At 37.2% G+C, this 27149-nt stretch overlaps 1 protein-coding gene across 1 annotated transcript in view; it reads left to right on the top strand.

Annotated features, from left to right (window-relative positions):
* Window positions 1-27149, top strand: part of LOC109096273 (ras-associated and pleckstrin homology domains-containing protein 1-like) — a 57584-nt gene that overhangs the window by 4029 nt on the left and 26406 nt on the right. The window contains exon 2 of the mRNA XM_042763425.1: window positions 13419-13483. The gene's annotated coding sequence lies outside the window, so the exon portion shown is untranslated. The remainder of the gene's footprint in view (window positions 1-13418; window positions 13484-27149) is intronic.

Here is a 27149-nt window from a genome sequence, read left to right on the forward strand (position 1 = left end):
AAAAAACAACATGATTTTGTACTGTCATTCATGCACATATGCTTTGTCTGTATTACCACATAGTTCATAAACAATTTTCTGATATTTTATAACTAACTAAATTCTTAGAGTTTACTTAGAGCACACTATAAACATTGACATCTGATAGTAGACCAGTAAACACTGATTTAAACATTCCTAGACTGTAACATTCATCATGCTGCAGTGTAAACATTCCCATCTTATTATAGCAAATAAAAATATTTACATCCTCGTCTTGTATGACATTTAGCCTATATGTAATAAGTTGCCTATATCCTATATATGAATGCATATTATATTTCAGCATATTTTACTCACTTTCACACATTTCAGTTTGGCCAGATAGTTTAGGAAAAGGCCAACTAGTAAAATGCATACAAGTTTATATAAAAAATAACATTAACTAATAGGGCTGGGACGATAAATCGATGCAGAATCAATTCATGGATCGATTCTTAGATTTTCAGAATGCAATGAATTATTATTTTAGGTTCAAGTGTGTGTAAGGATTTGGAAACAAGCAGAGTACGGCTGTTTCTAAAGCATGCAGTGCCATCTGCTGTTCAAGACTAAGCTCATAATCGATTCAAGAAAGAATCACGATGTAATCAGAAAAGCTCAGAATCGATGCTGAATCATTTCTCGATTTGCGATGCGTTGATTTATTTTCCCAGCCCTATTAACTAATGTAATAAATTACAGAAATTATCTCCTCCACTGAATAAAGCCGCGTCAGACCGCGATATTCTTCTGAGGTGAATTCTGGCTTATTCCTCAAGTCTTCTTAAAAAAACAATAAAAAAATAGATGAATCTTGATTTTTTTTTTATCTGTTTTTTTTTTTTCTATCTAGGTGACTAGGTGTTTGTGCGCAGATATGGCTGCAGATAATGAGCTCATAGACAGAAAAGACTGTAACTTGCTTTAGTTTCATACGGATTACATAATCATAGAATATTTGTTTACGATTTGAATCGGTTCATTTAAAAGTAGACACTTCAAGTTTTCTATAGACATGTTTCTCACATCTGTGTGTCAAGTATTCGCCAAGTTTTGGTTAGTTTTTGTGACGTATTTCAGAAAGAAGTTCACAGAGACCAAAACAGCAGAAAGCGCTCCCTATTTTTGTATATTTTACAAAGGTTTTGTTGTTATTGTCAATGTACACATAAAAGTAGACTGTTTGCAGATTCAATTGATGTCTTAGTCTTATCTGTATCTGAGTATTTTAGGTTCTTTTCTCTGTCATCAGGAAAAACTGCAGGTGAACAGTAATTAATTTAACTAAAGATGAGCAATATTCCCTTACTTTACTTTTTTTCAGTGGATAAGTAATTAAATTACAGTAACCCGTTACTCCCAACGCTGGTCGTAAGTCAGGACTCCATCAAACACTGTGAAATGTCAAGCCCTTTTAAGCTTGAGAGGCAGAGGTCTTTCTCGGAGCCCTAGCATTTGCTAAGGAGCCTGAAAAATTTTCTGGGTTGAGCAATTTATGGGGCGTATTGTTGCAATGGAAATTTGTTTATAGTTATACCCTGATAATTTAATATTTGATCTAAGTTCTTTTAATTGCCTCTTTTAGAGCATGTGCCAGCCTGCTCTTCTGTTATAAACAGCATTTTTATACGTGGCTGACTGAACACAATCCACACCTCAGAGCGTTACTTGAGGGTTGCATGCTGACATTTCACGTATTTATTTCTTTATCGTCGCAGGAAAACAGTTACATTTACCATTATTTGGCAATTTTTTAAAGGATAAAAATCCAGTCATTTCAATAGAAATCTATGCGTTTTGGAATTTTGCGAGATAAAGAAAGATTTCACAACAGGCTGGTAACACGAATCTTGTGTGTTGACCAACAGACAGCTGTTTGTTTTGAAAGTGACATTTGTGTGAGCTGTGCTTCGTAACATTGCTATTGACAGACCTTTTTGCCTGTGAATGTTTGCACGAAATTCTACTAAAACTATATCTCACCCAAAATATAAAAATTATTTCATGCACTCACCCTCATGTTGTTGCAAACCCATATGACTCTGCAAGAAAGTCATACAGGTTTGGACAACATGAGGGTGAGTAAATGATGACAGCTTTTTATTTTAAATCTGTTAAGACCACAAATAGTGGAATGGTTCTTTTGACAGGCTACAGCCTTCATTTGAGCTCCTTTAGCCACTGACAGTCAATGAGATTAAGTGTCACATTACACTGCTGCCATGATTTTATGGACACAGTTGACCTTGGCAGCCTTCTTTCCCATGTCCCTCTGAGATAGGACACAGGCTTAAGGGAGAGAAGGAATGAATAACCAGAGTCTATCAGTTCTGCTCAAGGACTACAATCAGACGAGTGTGATGTGACACTCTCAATTTGTGCTGTTTGTCCTCCTTTAGTGCATAACTGACAGAAGTTTCTCTGCTCATGCATTCCACAGGAGTGCTTCAGAAATGCAGTACATGTGATTCTTATTATGAGGCACCGAATTAAGGGGTAATGTACAGTCAGCGGCTCATTACAAAATAAGTCAGACGGAGTAATCAGGACCATAATACGAAGTAATGGTGTCTTTTGTGGTTACGACCTGCTGACTGTACATTATCCTGCTTTTTACATGGCCATTTAGCAAATAAACACGCAAAATTGATTTGAGCTATATTGTTTTATTATATAAGAAAAAAAGTGTGGTACAAGAGACAGCTATGTAGAAATCAGTCAGTGAACCATTCAGTAAAAGAATCGGTCAGTATATTTCTTTTAATTAGACATTGTGATATAGGATCTTAAAACAATAAACCCTTGATTCATTAGTGAAAAATTAAATATGGCCTTGATTTTAAGGTGTATCATGCAGTGGACATTATACCAAAATATTTATGTAATCAGTCTTGTTAATGTGTGTGTCACATTATTAATGTTCACTGCTGATAAAGCACTTTAAACATATTTGTGGTGAAACAGATTTGCCTGTGGTGCTTTCTGATATTTTTGTGAGCGCTGAGAGGGTTTGTTGTTGTGGATTGGTTGTTGTCTGTAACAGTTCTGTAGATGAAGCTATCATCAGTTGCACTTGGTAAAAAAGGTGGTATCAGTTGTATTTGGTAATATCTTAAGTAGTTTGTATGCCATGATATTTTGATGATTTATTCTGTTGTTGCGTGAGCTGCTTTTGTTTTGGTGGATAGGTGGAACAATGCCTCACCCTATGCAAATACACTACATGATTCAGCCAATCAGCTCTCCTTCTCCTCCAGCAGTGCACAGATTTGGTTTCAGTAAAAGGTGAAGTACAGTTTAGTAAGATGCATTGTCTAATTTCTATGCTGGTGGCATTGCACAGAGTACTCTGTTAGTTTGAAAAAGGTCCAACTTGGCAACATTGGCACCATTGACATGAGTTTGGAATGGGACTAGATGTTTGTCTGAACCAAGAAGGCTTATACCAGAAAAAAAGAAAACCCCAAACAATCACATCAAAATTCGCTATTTTTGCTCATATGCATTGGCAACCATCATTCAAACTATTGACACTCAGCTTTTATAATCTCTAAAGAGATCTTAGGCTCACCAAGGCTGCATTTATTAGATAAAAAATTAAATAAAATAGACACACCAAGCCCACAAATGCTACATAAAAAATAAAAAAAAATAAAAAAAATGGCCTAGTGGTTGGAGAGTTTGACTCCCAACCCTAAGGTTGTGGGTTCGTGTGGGTCACAATGCTGTGTGTGTGCACTTTGGCTGGGTACTTTGGAAATTCATATCACTCATACTAAGAATCACTCACCATACTTGGCTGTATGTCACCTCACACTCACTTAATAAATATAAATAAAAAATACAAAAAAAAACATATCATTATTTTATAATAATGTTTTATTTTTTTCCCCTGTCTTCTAGTCATTACTCCAGTCTTCAGTGTCACATGATTCTTCAGAAGTCATTCTAATATGCTGATTTGCTCCCCAATAAATATTTCTTATTATTGTCAGTGTTGAAAAAAGGTGTGCTGCTAAATATTTTGTGAAAACTGGGATACTTTTTTTTTCAAGATTCTTTGGCGATTGAAATATTCAAAACAACAGTAGTTATTTAAAATAGAAATCTTTTGTGAAATGATAAATGTTTATACTGTCACTTTTTATCAGTTTAATGCATCCTTGCTGAATAAAAGGATTAAGTTCTTTAAAAAAAGAAACTTTTGAATAGTAGTGTATAATCAACTATCATGAATAACCCTCACTTATAACTGTTCTAAGCTTTATTTAATTGTTGCTTGAAAAAAGTATTTAGGCCAAAATGTATTGAATAATTATAATAATAATAATAATAATAAATTAAATTTTATTATTATTTCTATTCTATTTATTTAATTAATATAATTTAAATCCCCTCTCTTTCTACCCTAGATTGATCATTTTATTAAATGTTGAGAAGGACCACAAATTACAACCAAAGAGAGTGGAAAAAGATATATATATATATATTAGTATGTAAATGTGTGTGTGTGCACTCTATATATATAGTTCTTTAACAAAACAAGAAGAGAGTGGGTCATTTTTTGGATGTTTTAGATATTAGTAAAAGTTACTGTGATATTTTTATTCAGCATGACCAAAGTAGCGTCTTACTAGTGACCCACTGTTAATGCCTCTGCATCAATCCTGACCTACTCTTGGAGTGTGTTCGGGGAAGTGTGTGTTATAGTGACAATGCGGATAGAGTTCGCATGAAAAAGCATCATCTATCAAGGTCTGTGCTGTCTCTCTGTCAGCTCAAATAGTGGCAGACGTATCTCTGACAGCACGATAACTGCATAGTTATCTTTGTTCCTGAATCTCAGCTCGATCTAATCTCTGCATGGCCTTGTCAGTGCAATTTGAGCGTCACAAGTTGTTCTGTCTTGACCTGTATGTGGTTGAATCTCTAAGGTCTTTACGTGGATGTAGCCACGCAACCCAGTTTGTTATTGGTTTTATAGATGATTCATAAAAGGTGGTAATCTCTCAGCAGTAAAACTGTACACTTACCAGAAAGCCAGATCATAAAAAGAAAAGAGTTTGAATAGAAAAGAGTATGAATAACTTTCTGGTGAGTTAATATAATGTTGAAATCCGTGCTTGGAAAATCTAACCTCATTTGCTTTTGGTTCACTCGTCCAATGTTGTTGCTTCGTGGTGTGCCAAGCGTTCTGCTGTGTTCCCTGTGCAGTGGACTTGGGGAAGAATGAGAGGATGGAGATCAGGACGCAAGTTTATAGTCTTCCTCCCAGCTTTCTGTTTATTGGTTAATTGCAACATTTAATTTACTGGCTCAATATCTGAGAGCACTGTCAGCTGGTTAAGTTCAAACTTTTGTCCAAGAAATGTGAATAGAGATTGTGGCAGAATTGTTTCTGAGACAGAGTGATCGAGAGAGAAAAGAGTTTTAGTGAATTGGTTCGTTTGGACAGTCTATGTGAATGAACTCGTTCAAAAGGATTAATTTGAGATTTTAGTTGAAAGTTGGACTTTTACACGTAAAATGCTGCCGTTTGTCACTGTTTTCTAGTTCTATCCATTGTGTGTCATATATGTATGCAGCTGTTAAAGTTTAATTTGATAATTGATATTCTTATTGTTTTGCCTCTAAAACAATACAATCTATTGAGCTATTTTATTTGTTTTTAACTACTAGTTTGAGACTTTGTCTTCTTGAGCTGCAAGCTTCTCTCATAATTCAAAGTTTCACAGCACTGGGTGTAACATTATCTAGCTCTAAGATTGAACTCCTTACTGTGCAGTAAGCACAGAAAATCATTTGATCGTGTTATGACATGCCTGGAACAGCTGGCGTAATGCAAGGAGAGAGACATAATTGCATCCCAGCTGTTTTCCCTCTGACACATACTGACAACACTGAGGTAAAGGAGAGGCAAATCTTCCTGGATCTCCATATGAAATTATTGAAGGTTGTTCAGATTGACACCTTTACGTAACTTCTGTTTATTGACAGAAAAATTATACTTCGCTTCTTCTGTCAGTCAGAAGGGTCATTCTGTGGAAGCTCCCTGGAAACTGCCAGAAAGGTTTAAGATTAAAGTGAAAGTTCAGAAGAAATTACCAAACTGTCTGAATGTTGTAATGGAGAAATTACATGTTGGATCAAGCATTCTGTTGCCAGGTGTGTTGTTATTTTAAGCATAATATTGGAAAATATTTCAATATATGAATTGTAAATATGAAATGTGTTAATATTAAATATGGATTATGCTTCATAACCAAATTAAAACAAACCGCCTCACAATGCGAGGCTAACAACCGGTGCCTAATAAGAGATCCACCTCTCCTTGTGTCGTCATGACCTAGACCCTCCTAACACCGTCCCAGAGCCAGACTCACAATGGGTGGCTAAAGAGCGGTGTGCTTTCTGAGTTTAAATGTCTGACAGAGCAGATCTCATCTTCAGGAGACGGCTATCATCATGTATATGCGCAAGCCGTCCTTGAAGTCCAGGAAGGGTGATGTAATCAGGCTACAACCTGACTTTCGTTTCACATTTTCCTTAGTAATTTATGTTTCTTGATGATTTGAAAAAAAAAAAAAAAACTTTAAATATATAACATTTAAGCCTTTTATTTATTTATTTAATTATTTTAATTAGAGACATCAAGAAAAGTGTGTACAGGCAAGTGGGTATGTGTTATTTTTTTTAGAATATGGATATGTGCTATTTAATTTTTTGTTGTTGCTCAAATCTGTTTAGCTTTTTTCTCTTCTGGCTATATCTGGGAATTGCACAAGGCAAAGTGAATGTGAACACTAAATCATGTGTGTCTGATATTGAATATGTATAATGGATCTGGCCTACACCCTACTGGTCCTTTAGGTAAAACTCCTCTTAAGTCATGTAACAACATGTGTGGCATTGGTTATCCTGTTGTAGGACCCTCAAATGTAATGATGATAGTTAAGTTTCAATCACACAATTCGTCTAGGAAAAAAAAATATATCCTCTGTTGTCCTCTCACATCAAAATCCAGCAACATATTTGTTAGATTTGTTTTAAGTTATTAAAACCTTGATGGTTCTGTTTCTTACAAACACTCAGCTTTTCGCTTCACAAAATGTTAATTGATGGACTGGACTTGTATGGATTACTACTATTACTTTTTTTTAAATCAGTTGTTTGGACTCTCATTCTGGCGGCACCCATTCACTGCAGAGGATCCATTGGTGAGCAAGTGAAGTTGCCTGAGCTTGAGTACATTTTTAGGAAATTTTCCTTTCTGGTGTCATATTTGGCTCAGAGATGCTGTTTTAACATTTTTACCATTGCGTGCTTCTTAATACTCATCATGTGTGTGTGCTTTGAAATGGATCACTCCCACCCTCCAGTGGCACCAATTACGGTGCACAGAAACCAATCAGCTCCTCTGCGATTAATCCCAGACATGCACACACACACCACTGTGTGACTAAATGAGATAAAGACTACTGCTGCGGTTTGAAAGTGGAGATGGCTCATGGATTTGTGCTCTCTCCTCCTGGATATGGGATAGAATTTCAAAGCAGGTCTGTTGGAGTTCATATGATGGCTCTTCATCAGACTCACGCCTTAGGTGTTCCCCAATATCGAATAGCTTGTCATTTTGCTTTCTAAATCATCATGATTTTTTGTGTGTGTGATGCTGGGGATGAAGCGATATTAAAATTCTGTCCGATACCAATAAGCTGATCATTATTTATATACATTTACAATTAAATATCAAATGTTGACTGTTACTTATAAATAAAAAAAATCTCTAATGGATGTTCTTAATTGATAGAACTTGTAAACGACAGATGTTAATTATGTTTGAATCTGCAGATCTCCTTGTGCTTTAGTTTCAATGGTGGCATATTTGTAGGTTACTTACTATTGTAACAGGCTAAATCTGAGAGATGATGTGGAATGATGCCTCATACCGCCATTCCATGTCTGCTGGCAGATCCCAGTGTTCAGAGCTGCGGCATTTCCGGGAAAAACCAACAGCCTGCAGAGAGATCGATTTAGATGAGGTATCTTCTCCTGCTTACTGTCCCATCCAGAGGGAAAAACAGGAAGAGATCCCTGTTGGTGATGGGGTCTTTACATTGCTTACATTTGCATTTGAATTGTTTCTACTCTGAAAAACTGAAACATTCTGCTGGTGTCCATTAGCAGCTCTACTCGTCTGTACATGCTGGATAGTTTCACAGTTTAACATCATTTCGGCCACCGGATATGGTTCTAATTTTGTATAGGAGGAAATGGCTGCAACCCATATTGTTCCTGCTTTGTCTTGTTTCTCCACCAGCTCCATTTTAACATCATAATGTAGAAGTTATTGTCTCTTTTATATCCATATTGACTGATGCTATTTTCATAAGTGTCTATGGTAGCACTAAGCACCACCCGTTTTTGTTAAAGCTCGATATAATTTTTTTCAATAACGGTGATAAGCACCACCCGTTTTTGTTAAAGCTCAGGGAAGGTGGGGTGAAAAGTTTCGAAGGCATTTTCATTTTATCTGATAAAGAAGCGTTCATAAGCGCAGCTCTCCCTTTGATTATTTTGAAACCCGCTGGGTACTCCACATCTAGGATCTTCGTTGATAAATCTGTGGCAGACAAAAACACGTCATTTGTTTAGCCCGGCTCCAGAAAAGACTCATGTGGTCTGCAAAAAACAAAAGCAGTTAAAATCTATTCTAAAGTACTGCAAAAAACAGTTAAATTTGGAAAATAACTGTTTTATTTTAAAATGTAAGCAAAGCTTTTTCAGCAGAGCATTTGCTGATCATATCTCCCATAAAAGAAAAGCACACAGAGAGGCTTTTGTGTGAGATTTGTTGGAGGTCGTAGTGGGTGGTGGTTGAGTCATATTTTTGAATGTGTATGTTCATCTGTGTCACTGGCCAGAGTCTAAATGGACCCTGTTCTTTTCTTGTTACTTCATGTGGATTTCATATGTGACTAGAGCCATTTCACACTTTTTACAAGAGTCACATAATGTGCTGTGTTGGTGGTTAAAATAAGATATCTCTGCAAAAGCAGGAGTAGCTACATCTAAGGTGCGGCCACCATTTACTGTTCAGCACTTTTTTGCCAAGTGCAAACATGTTTATGTAAAAGCGTTGGGTATTTGGGTGGTTACTTATTGGCCCAAGTTAAAACAGTCCACATTTTTTCATGTGTTGATGTGGTTGCTTGGGTATTTGGGTGGTTACTTATTGGCCCAAGTTAAAACAGTCCACATTGGATTCTCAAAGATATTCTGGTATCTAGATATGGTGCCTCCTGAAGTGTAAAGTTTATGGGATATTTTTGCATGTTTTATCACCCACCAGACTAAAACCGTAAGTCTGATTGTTTACGAAAAATATATAAAGCTCCATTCAGAAGTTCAAAAGGTGGACAGTAAAACAGTAATATTGATAAATATTAAAATGTAAAATAACTATTTTCTATTTAAATATATTTCAAATTGTAATTTATTCATGTGATGCAAAGCTGAATTTTCAGCATCTTTACTCCAGTCTTCAATGTCATGTGGTCCTTCAGAAATCATTCTAATATGCTGATTTATTGCTCAAGAAACTTTTATTCAGCGTTTAAAACAATTGAAGCATCCAGTTCAGCAGTTTAAAACTGCTTCATATTTTATTTATTTGTATTTTTCAGGATTCTTTGATGAATAGAACGTTCAAACAGCATTTATTCGAAAATCTTTTGTAACATATATCTTTACTATAACTTTTGATCATTTTAATGCATCTCTTTTTTTTCAATAATAAAAAAATCTTACTGACCCCAAACTTTTAAATGGTAGAATGGGTCAGACCTTTTGTGTTTATTATGTAGGGTAGTGGGTTTTTAAAAATAAGTATGAGTAATAGTGAGGGTTGCCATAGCAAACTAATGAGTTATAATGATTTATTGTGCTAATGAGTTATTTTGCCCTCTGGTTTAACAAAAATACCAAAATAATAAAAAGCACAAAACTCCTCAAAGGTGCACCGCCTGAAGCCTTAGTTTATATTTAGTCTCATCCTGTAAATTGTTTTTGGGATTGCTTAAGATTCTCTGTTCTGACACTTGCTTTCTGAAATGTCATTGATTGTAATAACAGCTTAACAGCAGATTGCCTCAGATCCACTTTATTTGTTCTTCTGAACCTACTGAGTCACACCAGACCTTGCAGAGAGCTCTATTTTCTCTCTTGTGATCTGCTTGAGTTCTAATTAACACCCCTAGGAGAGAGAGTGATCTGCTAGAGTTTCTAATTACCACGTTTTCTTGAATGGGTGATGGTAATACTTTTCTGGGGCTTCAGAGAGAGAGAGAGAGAGAGAGAGAGAGAGACAGAGAGAGAGAGAGAGAGAGAGAGAGGATGCAGTGGCTTACACTGTTAAACACCCATCACATATCAAAGCCGTAGTTTGGCCTCTGGTCCATTCCTTCTTTGAGTCCTACTGACCTAATAATGACTCTCAGTCTCCGCTGTGACCCTCCACACCACCAGCAGCTCACTGGATCTGCCAGGTTAATTATTTCAATTTTAAACGGAGCCCTAGAGGCTGAAGAGACAGGTGACACACTAAACCCCTTGGCGGTGCAGTCAGAGGCTGTCAGCAGCTCCCTCCTTTCCTCATTTAATCTGTGTCTGTCCGGAGGTTCCTCTTTACAGGTCTGACTTTGAAATTAGATCTTTAGGGCCAGAGCCTTGCACACAGATACTCTTACATTAATAAAACAAATACACGTAGCTGTCTGCTTCAACTGCAAAAGAAAATGGAACGGGGAAGCATGACCTGATGTAAGCTTCTGTGGCTATGTGTATTTACCAGTTAACTCTTTTTTTTTTTTAAGTCGGCATGAAATGAAAACGATAAATCCATGCATGTTTTTTTTTCACCTGTTATTTAAAATGTTATTTAAAATGCAGAATTTAACCCCCTCCCTTTCTTAAAATTAGAAGGGTATTACCAGCCCTCATGTATTACCAATCTCATGATATTTTGCAAATTTGTGGCAAATTTGTATAAATTTGTACGATCTGAGTCACATGAAAAGGTATGAGTTTTATAAGAAAAAAAAAAAAATAAGCATGAAGGTTCACCCCTAAACCTAACCATCAGTGGGGCTTTAGCAGATTGTACGAAAATGTACGAATGAGATTGTATGAATTCATGCAAATTTGCCATCAATTCATAAATACAAAATAGTTTTGGGGAAAAACAAAATTTCTGTGAAAGTGTGTTGGGTATTACCTTTAAGAAAATGAATACTACTTTTGAAAGTGATGCACTCTTGACATGAAGACTCCAATTATATCAGTAGCCAACTGAAAACCACTGCGAGAAAGCGATACTGCTCCCACACTTCTAATATACAAGAAGACTGGTGGTGTTCGTCAAATTTTCACTGTCAAAATCAAATCATTTCAGTAGTATTCACAAAAGCAGTTGGAGTTTTGAATTAATAGACTCAAATAAGGTCACTGGATTTGAACAGATCATTCCTTTTTTAATATAGAGTAAATAAGATTTAATCTAAATGTAAAAAAAAAAAAACCTTCCAATTTTAAGTCAGAAACCTAATGAGCAGCAGAATTTTACAAAATGTGTTGTCACAACTTCAGTTATTTAATCCTTTTTATTACATCAAAAGCATTGTGCACAATACAATATTAAATTGAAGATTTAATGGAGCGATACACTTCTACTCATTGGAAAAAGTAGATTATCAAAAGCATGAGTTTGTCTTTCTCTTTTTCTGAATAAAACTGTTATAAATGGCACAGGATCCTTCCACTAGTGTGGTTAAGTTTAAATTGAGCTACATTATTAGGTCAGTGTGTAGTCACTGCTTGCTTTGATATTGTGTGACAGCTCTGGTTCTCCTCTCTGACGTCCTGCAACCGTGTATCACAAATCTGAGTGATATGCATGCTGCTCTGCACTATACTCTCTTTCTCGCTCACCTGCTCATCATTCGCAAAGGGAAGTGTATCAGTTTTCATCTGCATGGACAGAAGGATGTGGAGGAGGTCACAGTGATAATCGCTCTTTTGTTTCTCCTTCCATCAGTATGAATGAGATGTAACTAGCCCATAACATTAGGCTTTATGTGGCTTCCTGCCGCAGAGAGCTGATCCTCGGATTTGAATTGCAAATGGTTGTGATTTTCTTCACTGGTTGTGTGGAAAGTGTGTGAATTGGTGCTCTTCCCCTGCCCATCGGTGAGTAGATTTGATTTGCTCATTTAGTTTTTTGGACGTACAAACTTGGGGAACTTAACAGAGGCAGCTAGTCTTTGTAAATATACGACCAGCAAAGTTGTCTAGTGAACCGCTGTGCAACAACATTTTAATCCCACTCTCTATGTATAAATAGCCTCACCCACTGACCCACACACACCACTACAGTTGACTGTTTATTTATAGTGGTGTTGATTTGACTCAACCTCATTTCTGGAGTATGTGAGGCACTAAAGCATATCTAATGGTAACAATTTATTTTTAAAGGTCCTTGCAGCATTTAATATGTTATTAGCATTTGATAAAATTTAGTCTTAAATATAACACATCAGTAAACCTTATAGCGAATATGTAGGATTTCTTTTAAACATATCCGAGGTCTGTGCCTTTGCTCTTCAGCCGTGCCTACAGTAATTGGGTCATTTGCATGAAATGACAAGCAGTGACAGAAGTGTCCTGCAGTGTGACATGTTATACTTCCTATACAACTTCTATATTCCTCTATATTTAAAAGTGTCCAGTAACAACCTGGCACATTTTTTGTGCCACATTAAAACAAAACAAAACAAAAAAACCTTAGCATAAGTCTACAACAATAAAACATTTATTATGCAATTTATTTATTTACTTATTTACTTACTTACTTTGGTTGGTTGTTCATTTAATTATTTTTATCCTTATTTTCATCCTTTGATCATTTGCTTTTGTCTGTGTCAAGCTGTTAAGCTTAAAATGCTACATATTTTTGAATGTCAGTTACATAAATACACTGAGTAATTTATGCACATGAAACAACACATGGTGTAATAGCTCGCAAATGTTGTGTGCTCTTCTTTAGAGATTTGACATGACGTCACTTTGGAATTATAAGGTTCTATCTGCATTCTCAGCAGTTTTGAGACATTGAGCTTCAAAGTTTTTGCATTCCATTTAGTGATATGGGGAACAAATCTCTTTCATACATCAGTCATCAGGGCTGCATTGTCACATCAGGTACAGCAGCTGCATAATGCATTCTTAACCTGCAGAGCTGATGCTAAATTGGACTGCTTTGAAGCTCTTCTTTCAGTCTAAAAGAATAATGGGCTAGGGAATTAATTCACTTGAATTAATTAGTCTTTTCTGTTCCACAGATTGTCAGATTGATTGAGGAACTTTTCCATTCAGAAATCAGCTTGGCACTGCCACAGAACCAAAGGTAAGCTTTCTTTTGTACCAAAACAGCAGACTGCAAGATTTTGTTTGTTTGCCAAAATTTCTTATGCTTTATAAATATAGGTGATGTGTGTAATGTTTAGATAATGAAATATCAGATGAATATCAGATGATGGACTATCAGATGTGAATGTGTGATGATGGGTGTGTGTGTGTGTGTGTGACTTCTTGTGTATATATATATATATATATATATATATATATATATATATATATATATATATATATATATTAGAGAATACTACTTTGTTTTAGTGTAACATCATAGGTTGATTTACCTGAAAATTGTGAACTATGTTAATTTTATGACATTAGTGGAGCACATGCACACTTGACCTTTACATTTTCTTTTGGATCACAAGTTGAATATTATGGCAGCAAACTTGACAAAGTTATGATCTCATCCCACCTGCGTGACTGGCTTTTCTTTCTAAACATTCCATAATAATTTTTAATAGCACCCTGAGTATTTCCATAGACACGTGATGCATGTTTTGAAAGGAACATAATGTCTGTGGTCAGACTCAACCCTTAAAACCTCCCAGAAATGAACAAAATCTCAAATAACACTGCTTTGAGCCTCGAATCCTCCTGTTCGCTCGCCACAGAGTCCGTCTTCTTTGGTAATTCCATTTGAAAAGTGAAAGCATGTGGGGATGTATGGAAACAGTAGACCCAGTCTCTCCTCCGGGACTCTGATGTGCCTGAATTACATCCCTGTGTCGTCTGCCCTGTTATCAGGTCTGAGACCTGCGGCCTGCCGTACATTCAAGGCACTCTATCATTAACCCCTCGAACCCCGCCTTGAGGAAACCTCAGTGCTGGTTCCCTCCATCCACCCTCTCACTTAGTGCCTCTTCACGTCTCGTCTCGGAGGGAGTTGCAGAAGTGTGGTCATCTCCTCAGAGTGCCTGCTTTAGCTCTGTGCTAATGAGAGGGGACAGTGGGAGAGGACGCCAGGCCCCTGGGGCCCCACCAATGCACGAGCAAAGGCTTTACAGTCTCAATATTTCCTCATCAGTGAGGTGCAGGGAAAGAGTGTTGGAGTTTTCCCTTTGCATTTAGTGTCTAGATCAGTTGCCTGAGGAACAAGATGTCATGTACCTAGTGGAAATTTTGTAAAATTATAAGACATGGTTAAACTTCTGTACAGGTTTCCATAATGTAAAGAGATATTTTAATATTGTTATTTTTTTTTTGTAGTTACATGATTCACTGGTAAAGGGCATCAGGGGAGAACGAAATCAATGTCAGTAGCCTTGAAGAAAAGCTGAGGTGTTTTTAGTTCCCCAGATACCAAAGAAGAAGCTTTCCACACCGCCTGTGCAAAGGTGTTACGTTTCTAATTGTTTTGGTTTTGATGGAAATAGAATCTGAAAGTATGTGCCGCTCCCGGGCAGCCGCTCTGTCCCACTGTGTGCTGTTTTTGGAGTCTCTTGCAACCCTTGAGTTCAGCTGCTACCTAAAGCCAGCATGACCCAGTCACATGGATCACACTGCTTCTATCTGCAACTTTCCATAATATGGGTAGAGATTTTTTTAAAGCAGAAATTGGATGAATTCTTTGGAATGACACCTTAGACATTTTAGATAAAATGTTTTATTAAAATAAACACACATCAATTCAGCTTGTCTAGACTCCCTTAAAATTATATTTTTTCTGTCGTATCTCAAGAGGTTTTGGTCTTTCTTTCTTTGTCCAGCAGATAAAATTGGTTGAACTGACATTCAGTATTGTAGAAAATATATTTTATCCAGTATTGTTACATAATTCCATCCTGCTGCCAAAGTTACTTAAAAAAAAAAAAAAAAATTCACCAATAATCAACCAACATTTGTTCCCAAGCTAACTTGTCTCTACTTAGTGAATTTAGGACAAATTTGAAAAACAGTTTGGAAATATATTAAAACGTAATTTTTGATTAGTAATATGCATTGCTAAGAACTTCATATAACTTTAAAGGCGATTTTCTCAACATTTAGATTTTTTGCACCCTCAGATTCCAGATTTTCAAATAGTTGTAACACGGCCAAATATGATCCTAATAAACCATACATCAATGGAAAGCTTATTTATTCAATTTACCCTTATGACTGGTTTTGTGGTCCAGGGTCACATATAAAATAAGTAGATAAAAATATGTTTAGTCTGACCTCTTGACTCTTGAGATGGACAAACTTTTCTAAAAATATAATCATCTCTTTTCACGAACATATTGTTGAAAAAAAGTTTCTGTTTTATACCCTCATCATTGATGGTTTCATTTGTGGGCCCAATACAATGGAGGATCTCTAGGCTAAATTGTGGTCAGTCTATCCAAATGTCTCATTTTCAAGGGCTGGTTGGTGTGTCTGCCTCCAATGCAGCCCTCTAGAAAGGGTGTGATAGTTTTGATTCTATTCATAACGTGTACAAACCAGGATCTTTGTTTTTGTTTGGACGAATGGCCTTTGGTTGACTCATGAGCTCTTTCAAATGTAGATCCTGAAGTGGTGTTGACCTTAGCAGACTTATTCTACTGAATTCTGTTACGCCTTGACCTTTCAGCACCATTCAAACTGACTGCTCTGATTGAATTGGATTCTTGGAGATAAGGAAAGAGCAAGTGGGTACAGGAAGTGATGGAGTGATGTCAGAGCACCCACAGGAAAGCTTGTAATGGAGGATTGCAATGTGCTTTTATCTACCCGTTCAATGTGTTACCACATTAATATAACATTATATATATAAATGTCTTTACTGTCAAACAAATTTAATGCATCTTTGCCAAATAAAAGTAAAATCTTCCTGAACCCAAATTTTTTAATTGTATGTTATATTATGCACATTTTTTTATCCTCTTAAATCTAAGGTTTACACGAATGACTTCTGGTTGCTTTGTTGCTGCAAATCACAGTCCTCTACATCCCTTAACAGTATTTAAAAGGGTTTAGTGTAGCATGGCAAGTGATCTGCATTTGAAAACAGTTCTGACCAGCTCCAGGCCATGTTTGCATGAACTCAAATTAGGTTCAGCTTTGCCATTGATGAACTGCAGGTCATTGTGATGTGTACACAGGCACTTCTGCCAGCCTGGCCCATGTTCAAAGCTTGTGGGTTTGCTTGAAAAGAGCATGGGCAACAGTATTGATTCATAGTGTGGTGCATGATGTCTCTGTGGATGAACACAAACCCCCCTGCTGTGTGTAAATGGGGCCTCAGCTGGGCTATCCTGTACCAAAATCGTCCTCTTTGATTCCATTCTGTCCACTGCAGAAACCCCTCTTTCGCCTTACTCATTAAACTTAATGGTAGCATCAGCAAGACTGCATCTGATCCATCTCTGTACTGTCACTGAATCAGGGCCCCTTATTTCCCTAAGTGCCCTGAGGCAGACAGTGTTGCCCCCCCCTATCCAACCCAGATATAATTCATTCCCTATATATATAACCAACCTATGCAGTCATCAAATGCAAGTTTCTTTAGATTATTTAAATGTTCTTTTAAGAACTCTTCACTGAAACGTTTTTTTTTTGTGAAACCCAGAATGGTTCTTCTATTGCATCGATATAAAAAACACCTTTTGTAACCTTTAATTTTAAGAATTTAAGAATTAAGAATTATTTTTATTTATGTTGGACGATTTTGTGACTTTTTAGCTAATGGACCTAGAGGATGGCTTGCTGTGTTTTCATAAGGTAGATTTTGAAGCACTTGCTTTGTATTTCAAGTGTGTTATCAGGTGTGACCCTGTTACTGTGGAGCTGGGATTGGAAAAACTGGAGCATCTGTGCTGGTTGCGACGTCTGGGGATTCGCCAGTATGTGTTGTTGGCAGATGTCACGCCCTTCTGGGCCTTGAGATGTATATAAAGGGGCATCAAGACATGAGCATAGGCCTTTTATGTCTTGCATAATGCTCAAGAGCTGAATTTGCGTTTAATATTTCAATTTGCGTCCCTGCTAGAAATCTTACTTTGTGCTTTTGGATGTGATTTTTAGCGAGTAATGATCAATCAGGTGAGTTGAACTGAATTAAGCATCTAACCTCATTATGTCAAGATTGCAGAATGGCTAATCTAAAAACTAATTTGTTGATTTGGAGTTTGTTTTGGATCCTCTGCTCTGCATCTAATTGGCAGAGCTTCGTGTGAAGATTCTCTCCCATTGTGTGTGTTGCCAAGCCTTCATAGGGAGTCTTCTAGCACATCTCTAGTTTACAGCGCTCAGTTGTGTGTGAATGATGACATTAGAGATGCTTTTCTCTTCCCTCCTCCTCTTAACTCCATGCTTTCTCGCTAATGTGAATTGACCACGTGATTGACAAGACAAATACTTGGCCTAGCTTTGGTTCTAGTGTTTAATTTGGTTATGGACTGGCAGCTGTGTGATGCAGCTGTGATTATTGATTACAGTAGGTTCTGGCTATGAGTTTGTTGGTCCAAAAGCAAGGTCATGAGAACAAGTCTCACTGAGGTATGATTTTCATGCATAAAACATCCATCTAATGTATTTAAGTGAACATAAATTTGTGTGTAAATATTCAGCAGATTCAGTATAAACAAACAGCAATGCAGTGGATCATAAATGAGTATGTACAGGAAAATTAATGTACAATATGGGGAAAAAAAATTGTATAGAAAAACTAAAATTATCACAATTATATATATATACACTTTTTATATATATATATATATATATATATATATATATATATATATATATATATATATATATATATATATATATATACACTTTTATTATTATATTATACTTCTGTTTGAGAGACTTTCTCTCAACTCTCTCTTCGTTGTTTTCATCTTCTCCTGGCAAGTGAAACACTTGTATGAGCTCCCACCCAAACAAACCAATTTGATGGACTTTTATCATCTGTAAAATATTATAGATATATTATATTTTAAACAAGCCGCAACCTTCGACTGGCCACTAGAGGCTGTCTCCAAAAGGAAGTCAATCCCATAGACCCCCATGCAAGATCCCCCATGTTAAAATGCCCAACTTTACATCAGAAAAAAATATGTTTACAGCCTGGGACAAAAAGTGGTTTTGGTCTATATAGCTTTGCCCTTCATGACAACTGTGAGGGAGGTGATTTTTTTTATAACTCACCCATTTAAATTATATTAATCCTTAAAGTTCTGCATAATTAAGGGTGTGGCCACTTGAGTGACAGGTGGATTGCCGCTGCTGTCACCACCATCGAGCTAGGTGTGTGTGGTTTCAGCAACCAGCTCCACCCACGTCCCACCTCTTTGCCCATTTTCGATTATCTGAGAGTGACGTACTGCCAAGACAACGACTGCCTGCTCTGCCCACTTTAGGCTTTAAAAAATTCTCTTTAGAAACCTACGGATGACGTCACGGACACTACGTCCATGTTTTTTTTACAGTCTATGGTATTAAGCAAAATTTAACGTTTTCAGTTGGTTGCGTGTGTAGATGTTAAGTGATTTGTGTGTGCGTTTGTAAATTCATGAGGTTGGACCATCATCTCCCATGAACCTTGCAGAGGCGTTTGACCAGGGAGAGTGTTGAATGTTTATCCTGGTCAGGGATGTGGAAATGACAACAGAAGCACGGCAGATCTGACTGAATAAATACATGTCTCCTACTATCAGACTGGAAATCTGCAGTGACATCAAGTTGGGAAACATTGACGATAGTTTTGCAATAATGAGAGCAATGAGAAGGGAACTGCATGGAGTGTTCTTCACTCCAGGAAAAGAGCACTCAAATTCTTGCTTTTATGTGTAGCAAATAGTGCTGTCTGTGCAAGTCTGCAGAAAATTTAAACCTGCAACTTGTTAAGAGTCAACGTCCTCCTTAGACCAAATTAATTGACACATGGTTTTCTTTATGCCTTCATTGTGAAAGCAGGGACATCACAGATTTCTGCTTTCTACTTTTGCACTTAGCATGAAGACATTTTAACATGCATTGTGTGACAGATTGGCTGATTGATGTGTGCACATTCTTCCTGGTCAGCTCCACTATCTGTCTTGTCACTACAAGGTTGTGTGTTGAGCTCTAGATGTTGCTTTGTGATTGGATGACTGAGTTCTGGAGGTAATAAACATGGAGACTTTGTGGTGCCACTTAGATAGTATTTGACTCTAATTTTATAAACATTTAAACCAGTGCATCCCTTGGGAAGGAAAACTCTCCACATCATCAAAGAGAATAAGTTTTTCTTGTACTTAATCCTGATTAGCATACTGAGTTAATATATGATCAAAGAGTTTGGTTTATTTGGCACTTCATTTTTTCACAAATATTGAGCTTGTGTACACATTCATGAAGAACCCATGAAAGTGGCTTGTCAAGCAGTTTTCCTTCCTGTTTTAATGTATTTCCAATTGAAACAGGATGTTTGGAAAGGGCATATTAAATTCTTTGTCTTATTTATTTATTTATGTATTTATTTATTTTAAGGTGGGTATATATGTGAAAAAGCTAATTTTATCAACTTTAAGGCATACACTAGCAAATAAATGACTTCAGAGCTAGCACATGTACTAAAAGGCTCAAAACTTTGATTTTAATTTAACTGTTTTCCAGAATTTGCTTGTGAATCCTTAGTATACTTTTGTCTCTTAACTGTTTTCCAGAATTTGCTTGTGAATCCTTAGTATACTTTTGTCTCTTAGAAGGAAACATTTAATGGAAAAGTGCGGTCCAATGACAGATGTGTGATAGGTGTATCCCAGGCGGGTGTGAGACAGTCTTCTGACTTTAGCTCTGAAAGGTCATGTAGACATGCTGCTGTTTTTACACAGGGCTGGTACATTTTACAGCAACTGAACAGGCCTGGTAGTACACAGCAATTAGACCGCATGGTTACGTAATGGCATGAGTGTGACTTCAGTGCCGCCCAGAGCAGTGGCCAGTTTTATGTACCTCATCTGTCTTCCTACAGTGTTTTTCCAGTGACATTTTTAGTCTGGCTGTTATTTCAGGGTTTTGATGAACAACTCATTTTCATTCCTGAATCCTTTGACCATTTAAAGTTAAGGCCTCTAAGATAAGACAGTCCTGTCTCCTGCTAACACCAGCTGACTAGCGAATCATTAGATCAGTTGTGTCTTTGGCCATGAAATATCAAGAGCCGCAATTAAGAAATTGTTTTAGTCATCAGGAATTTATTGGATCATGAAAAGTGGATGTTCCATACCAGAATGAAGACAGCTCAAAATGACATCTCCATAAGGCTTTGCAAAGGCTTTTTCAGCTGGCCTTTGTAATAGTATTTTACAATGATCTATACGACTGTGTGGAGGAACATCATATGTTACTAAAGTAACACACTGCATTTAGGTATCTAGCGTGTTGTTGGGACTTGGAGCTGATCTCATGGACTGGAATGTAGATCTCACTAGAATGAGGCATCAAATGTAAACTTTTGCTGAGAGCGAAAAAATGTAGTGGAAATAACATCCAGGCCTCGTGCAGTAAACGGAAAGGCAATCACGACTTTGTTTGTTAGACCTATTCTATCAGTCTTTGGCGAAAGGCTTCCAGTGGAAAAATCTTAAACATTTCCAGCACACATCCTTAACTGGATTCTTGCTACTTTTTATTTTCAGTCTCTTCTTTCAGATTTTTAATCTGTTTTTCCCGAACACAACGTGGCACTCAGTCACACATGCATACTTTTGTGTTTTTCAGCCTCTCTTGGAGATAAATGTCTGCTTTAATAACACTTAAGGATCTCAGTGCCATAGCTTTTCTGTGGGATCAGTGGGAATTCGGCCTGTGATCACTCCCATATGTAGGGATCGTGCCAGAAACAGTGGCATTGGCTGAGCACCACCATCCCTGCACCTCAGTCTGCCTTGTTGTATGTGGTCTTTGACAACCTGTGCTGACTCGAATAAGATGATTTAGGTTAGACAGTACCATCTGTTGACCAAGGAGACTGATTTGCACACTGCCAGGGCACCATGTGTCATGCACTTTATGCAACTTATCATTTGAAAGCTGTTACATCTGGACTAATTTGTTATGTGCTGGCTCTTCTGTGATGAGGATTTAAGTGAAGTTGAAAATTGCTCTTCTGTGATGAGGATTTAAGTGAAAGTTTTTTCTTCTGTTTGAGTATGTTGTAAGTGAATTGCATTCTTATATTTTTGGACATATAGTTAAAAAAATGTAAAAGTGAAACGTGACATGTTCCAGTTCCCATACTCTGATTAGTGCAATTTATCCTATGCAAAGTGTCAGCAGTGAACACACACACACAGTGAACACAAACCCAACCTCTGGGTCTGTGTGTGTGGATGTAAGTCTGAATCTGTCTGTCTGTCTGTCTGTCTTGTCACTGTCTATCTTGTGTGTGTGTGTGTGTGTGTCTGTCTGTCTGTGTGTGTGTCTGTGTGTCTGCTGTGTGTCTGTCTGTTTGTCTGTCATCTGTCTGTCTGTCTGTCTGTCTGTGTGTGTGTGTGTGTCTGTCTGGTGTGTGTGTGTGTCAGTCTGTGGCCTGTGTGTCGTCTGTCTGTCTGTCTGAATCTGACTGCGTGGTGTGTGTGTGTGTGTGTGTGTGTGTGTGTGCGTGGTCTGTCTGTCTGTGTGTGTTTGTCTGTCTGTGTGTCATCTGTCTGTCTGTCTGTGTGTCTGTCAATGTGTGTGTGTCTGTCTGTCTGTCTGTCTATGTTGTGTCTGTCTGTCGTCTGATATCGTCTGCTATCTATCTATCTATCTATCTATCTATCTTGAAAATTAATAATTACAATTTGTCCACTGTCATGTATACAAAGGTAAGGAGAATGATTGAGATTTTTCTAATGTTCAACAAAAACCTTCTAAAAATTTATTAAACATTAATAATGCTTGTGAAGGTTTTTTAGAACCATATGTAACTAAGAATTTGGCACATGTGACTAATGTTCTTTAAATACCTTGAACACTTTTATTTGTCATTGACCCAGCTAAAAAGGTTCTTTAAAATTTGGGAATGTTGTTCAATGTTTATTTAGTCAACTTATCTTTGATCTCTGGTGATGACCTTCATAGTGCTGTCACTTGCTTTTATTTATCTGTGAGAACCACAAATCTCTCTTAAGATTTGTTTTGCTATTTTGGTTCCTGTCTAGATAGAGGTGCGTGTGTGTGTGTGGTGTCCACACACAGTGGCTCACCAAGGGACCTCACTTTGATACTGAAAAGAGATAAACTCTTCTTTTCTGCTCCCCCTTCTTATTCTTTATTTTGCTTTGAACATTTATAAAGAGCCTACTCGCAGACAGTTTAATCGCAAAGCCACTGTGCCCTGAACTTCAGTCTAAACATCGCCCTGGTGCTGTTTATGTTGACTGTGTGGAAGGTTGTCTTCAGCTGTATGCCTACAACACTCCTCTCTTTCTCTGGGGAGTAATCGCAATCAAACTGCGAAGAAGAACAGAGACAAACAGGGAGGAAAGGAGAGGTATGCAGGAAGGAAAAGGCTACTAAAGTTTAATATTTTTTGAAAGTATGCACAATAATCTTTCTTGTGTACTATTTTGCCCCGTTTTGATGGTTTTTGGTCAGTTTCTGCGTGTGGTTTTATACGCTGCAAGAAAATGTGTTGTGTTTGTGTGTTTCCATGCTCCCGCGCTCACATCTGGAATACTAAGCTGAGAGTTGGACTCTCTTGTTGATTCATTTTCATTTTTTCCTACGATGACTGAGGCCAGCTCGTCCTCACCACGAGTACATTTGTTTTTCTCCTTGAGGTGAAGGCAGAGAGAATGAAGAAAAATCTGGATCTTATTTGAAGCTGTTTCTTTCTGCCTTGACGTTCTACTTGTATCCTCACCACAGCTCAGCTGGAATCTGCCTCGTGCGAGGAGCTTACTGCGGTCGTGTCCCGAGTCACCCATCCCGAGGATGACAGCTGTACCTTAGTCGTGGGAAAATGCTCCTCAATGCTTCTCTGTGTTTTACTGAAAGTCCTGGGACTTCAGTTGTTGGTGTGGTTGGAGGAATGTTTCCACTCATGCTCCACAAGGAACATGGAAGCTTCTTTGTGATTATACCCAGTCATCATTGAGTTACTGTACTTTAGCGCAACAGCAAACCAAACCCCCCTCTCTGTCTTTATTGCTCCTGAAGTAAAGTTGGGGTAAATAAACCGGAGATCTGCAAACTGAAGCAGCCCCCAAGGACACAATGCTCTGAGCTTTTGGAATAAGCCACGTCTGTATCAGATGAATGCTGGACTTGTGAATGGAAACTACTCTCTAAATACACTGATTATAGTTATTTATTTATTTTTCTACTTCCATAATGTTTCTTACTGGGTTTAAGAACAGAAAGTGAGGGGATTTAAGATAAGCCATTAGTTTGGCTCATGAATATTTATTTATAGTAAGAATTTTTTTTAAACAGTAAATACAGTAATATTGTAAAATATTATTACAATCTGAAATAACTCGTTTATACTGTAATACATATCAAAATATAATTTATTCCTGTGAAGGCAAAGCTGAATTTTCAGCAATTGTTACTTCAGTGTCACATGATCCTTTAGAAATTATTCTATATGCTGTTTTTGAAACTTATTCGGACTAGAAATCTTTTGTTTGTTACATTATATGTCTTAACTGTCACAAGTTGAACTTAACAAGTTGAATTATGCCCATTTAATAACCTGTTTTGTAGACTACACTCATGTTTAAAGTATGTAGAGTCATTTGATGCGCTCAAAGGTGGTGAATGTGGTGATGTGTTGCTCTCTGTAGACCAACTGGGGTCTGTGGTTTGTGTTAGTTTATCTGTGTTTTCCAGGTTTTACCATGCTCCCATTAAAAACACACACTATAAGACGTGCCATCATGTGTTGTGTGAAGAATGCACAGGGGTCACAACCCCACTTCAAAATCTCCTTGCATCCATTTTCGACATTCTAGCAGACTAAATTTGAGCTTAATGCCTCTGATAGGCCCACACATCCCAAAAATGTACTTTAAATCACATTATCATGCTGTGACTGTTGGGCTTGATAATGGCATAAATTAATGCTTGGTGTCAAGTTTAAGAGCTTTGCCAGACACCAGAGTTTCATTGCTGATTTGAGCTTGTTCCATCACACACTACTGACCTCTGACCCCAAGATCAAAGTTTATAAGGTCAGGCAGTGGGAAGCACAATTCACACAGTTGCTGTCCATTTGCAAACAGCATGAAGTTGGGATCATGGGAAAGACTGATCGTCTGAGAATACAGGCTATCACAGGAATCTGTTGTAACATTTGAGCTGTGTTGAGGAATTTTTAAAATACAATATTACATTACTTATAAAAAGTAATTACATGTAATTAGTTTGTTTCTGGTGATGGCATTTGTGGACTAGTTGAAGTTTTCAGTAACTGTCAATAAATAAAGAGAAATATGACTAACTATAATTTAAATAATTATAATAAAAATAAAAATGATTTGCTTAAAGTACATTGTGGTATAAAGTTAATAGTAGTAGTTGTGATAATGTCAATATGTTGTTTGCAACATTGCCTCTAATTTATATACAGTATTAGTATTAATATATTAATATTATTATTAATGTATTATGGCAGGCTAACTTATTTAAAATGTAAAAAAAAAATGTACAATCAAGATGTAAACTGAAATCATATATCTTGTTTTCCCTTTTATTTATTATTTACGAACAGTCCTTGAAACTTCTGGATTCAAAAATAAATATTGGTTAATTATTTTACCTAAATTGGCACTACTTATTTCTGTTAATAATATATTATAGTTAATATACTTCATAGATAAAGTTCTGTAAGCAGTACATTATATAGCAGGCATTCAAATAGTGTGTTGCACAGTGGGCAGCCTTCTGTGAACTACTGTGATGGTCTCATTGGTCTGTCGAGAGGTCATAGGATTTTATCACTGAGTAAATACACTGGTATTTCTTGCATGCTGACGCACATCATTTGGAGCAGCCCAACAGTTAACACCATTAAACTCATTCTTCAGGATTTAGCTGCTCATTTATCAGGGTTCTTAGTAAATCCACATCTCAGATAGATGCTGAATTCCTCTGGCAGGTTGGTTGATTATGAAATGGCGTCTTTGGGTGGAGATGTGCCTTTTCTTGATGATGACGCTGTTTTCTGACCCAGGATCAGTTAAGGATTTAATGGGCCATTTGTTATATAACCTAAAATGTCACTGATGCAATGAGTCACATCTATTGATGAACTGCTTTTTGGAGTGTGTGTTTGTTGTGACATGGTAGAAGTTTGGTGTGGCTCTCTTCTTGAGGGATGACTTACACAACAAGCCGCGAGGGGGATGAGGAATCCATTACATCCTGCATACTTGCTGTTCACATTAGAATGTCCTCCTACACACATACACAGCAACATGCCCTCAGATTTAATGTTTCCTTTCCTGCTTATGGTTTGTTATCAGTAACAATTTAAATGATGTGTAACTTATAAACTGCCGTTCATAATAATAGCTTATTTCAGCTATTTAGATGAGCTAAATATGTTTCCTAAGCTAGCAACACTAGTAATACTGCTCACAGTCAAAAGTGCATTCAGTTGTTTGGTGCTAATTTAAAAAGGTTTTACCAATTTAGAAATTAATCAACATCAAGCATGCAAAACTTTTGGATTTGGATTTGTGCCAAATGTGAGAGGTCAGTGAGTCCAAGTTTATTTATATAGCTTATTCCCACATGCCGGTAGTTTGTTTTGCCTGAAATAAATTTGTTTAGACTTGGTGTTTATAATATAGTTATATATATATTTATTCTTATAATGAATGGCTCATTTTTCATTCCTGTTGTATTCTAGATAGTGGTAAATTTATATGATTTACTGTGGAGTGGCGGGAACTAAAATACGTTTAGAGTGTTTATTATATATATGTATACATGTATTATATACACCAATGCAACTCACCTTTTTTTCTCAGTTTTTGACCCATTGGAATTCTTTTCCAGAAAATATGGTAGCACCCAGAAATCATTGTTTCCAAGCTGACACATGAAGGTAATGGTGCACTTGCAGTAGCATGTTTTAAAATCTCCTTTGATGATAATTATGTTGATATAGATCTGATTCAGCGCACACACAGAATGTGGACACAGTAAGAGCGTGGCAGTGTTAATTATTAGGTATAAAGTATTAACACTGCTGGCTCTTCTATGTAGAAGGCAACAGGAGCGCCTGCTTTACTCCATCAGAGCGAAGAGCTTGCTGTGAGTGGAATGTGTAAGTGATGTGAAACAGATGCCTCCTCTGCAGGCTTGATGCTGCACGTGGCCGCTGTCTCTCCAGACGGATTTTGCATAAAACGGAAAAGGTGCGAGCCAAGCTGTCCGGTCCAGCATCTATTAGACTAGATTACCGTGGCATGACTTCGCAGCACGTGTGATCACAGGCCTTCTGGTGATGATGATGATGTTGTTGTCACATGTACACACACACACACACATACTTACTCGCTCTTCTACACGGGCCAGTGTGTGTGTCAGCAGGGACCTTTCCAAGCATAGTTTGAGTTTCTGTAGTGGCCCACGCCCCGGGCCTGCCAGTCCAGGCCAAAATCACAGGGCTGCTAACCGCAGGGAGCTAATTGTAGCACAGCTCCCTGAAACGCTTTCCTTTAATTCTCTCCCTGGTTTCACTCACTCTGTCTCCTCAGATCAAACAT

The sequence above is a fragment of the Cyprinus carpio genome, chromosome A9 (genome assembly GCF_018340385.1).
Source record: "Cyprinus carpio isolate SPL01 chromosome A9, ASM1834038v1, whole genome shotgun sequence".
Classification (NCBI taxonomy): Eukaryota; Metazoa; Chordata; class Actinopteri; order Cypriniformes; family Cyprinidae; genus Cyprinus; species Cyprinus carpio.